The sequence below is a fragment of the Nannospalax galili genome, unplaced genomic scaffold (assembly GCF_000622305.1).
Source record: "Nannospalax galili isolate Female #2095 unplaced genomic scaffold, S.galili_v1.0 scaffold180, whole genome shotgun sequence".
In the NCBI taxonomy this organism is placed as follows: Eukaryota; Metazoa; Chordata; class Mammalia; order Rodentia; family Spalacidae; genus Nannospalax; species Nannospalax galili.
The window spans coordinates 1,632,024-1,633,544 of record NW_008348199.1 but is presented as its reverse complement, the minus strand read 5'-3'; positions in this window follow the sequence as shown (position 1 = coordinate 1,633,544).

The following is a 1,521-nucleotide window of genomic DNA, read 5'->3' as shown; positions in this document are numbered from 1 at the left end:
ACCCCCACCCCTTCCTTTAAGATATGGTCTCCTGCAGCCCAGGCTGGTATGCAAATTTCTGTGTAGCCAAGGATGAACTTGAACTTCTGATCTTCCTGCCTCTACTTCCTGAGTACTGGGATTTTAGACCTGGGCCACCACACCTGGTTTATGTGGAACTTAAGATCAAACACTGGACTTCTTATGTATTAGGCAAACATTCCACCAACTGAGCTACTACCCAGCCCTTTTTTCTCCCTTATAAAAATGTATTTATTTCTTTATTTATTGGTTTTTTGAGACAGTCTCACCTTGCAGTCCAGATTGGCCTGAGGCTCACGGTGAGCCTTCCACATCAGCTTTCCTAGTGCTGGGACCACAGATCTAAGTCACCATGTGTGGCTCATCTGACACCTTTTAAACTTTTTTTTTTTTTTTGGTTTTTTTTAAACAGGGTCTCCCTATAACCCCAGCTGTCCTGGAACTCCATATGTGGACCAGGCTGGCCTTGAACTCACAGAGATCCGCCTGCCTCTGCCTCCCAAGTGTTGGGATTAAAGGCATGCGCCACCTTGCCCGGCTATTTATTTATTTTTACTTTATGTGTATGAGTGTTTTGCCTGCATGTAAGTGCACCATATAATGCCTGTTGCTTTCAGAAGAGGGAATCAGATCCCCTGGAACTAGAGTAACAGATGGTTGTTAGCCACCATGTGGACGCTGGGAACCTAACGCAGGTCCTCTGCAAGAACAGCCAGTGCTCTTTACCACCGAGCCAGCTCTCCTGTTCACTCATCTGCCACCTTCACCAACCAAATTCCATCCTGTTGTCTGTATGAGTTCTGGTTTTCTGTAGGCACGATGTTTTCATAATCCTACAATAAGACAGGCCACAAACTGGCCTTAACTCCAGTTCCAGGGGAATCCGAAGCCCTCTTCTGAACTCCATGTCTCCTTTCCCATTCCTTGTCTTAGTGCCCCAGATACCTGGGGAACAACCACTGCTTCCTGATCCTTTGCATCTAAACCAACCCAGTTCCTTCTGGGGTCCCCAGGAGCCCTCTGGGCCTGGCCCCATGGTCGCCTCCCTCTGCTTCCCTGGGCTGCACAACCTGCCAGCCTCTTTCCTGGATGCCAGGGCTGACCTTTCCTCTTCCTGATCCTCAGTGCAGTCTCCAGGAGCCCTTGGGGCCACTTCCTGCCCCCATCTTCTTTTGCATCTCTGGAGGGCACTGCCACCAGCTGCCCTAGACCAGTGTCTTTCCTGGGCCTGGCTCCCAGGCCAGTCCAACCACCAAATTCCTGAGGCCAATATCTATCCTGGAGGGATGCAGACCTTAGGAGAAAGCCTGAGAGCATCTGATCCTCATCTGACTTGGGCCGCTGTGGGAACTCCTGAAGACAAAAGAAATCTGGCCACTCCAAGATAAAGTCAAAACAGAGAACTGGAAGCTTAGAGGAACGAGCTTTTCATGCCCCAAAAGTAAACCACAAAGACACACAAAAATCACAAAAATAAGCAGACTTAAACTTGAAGGCCTG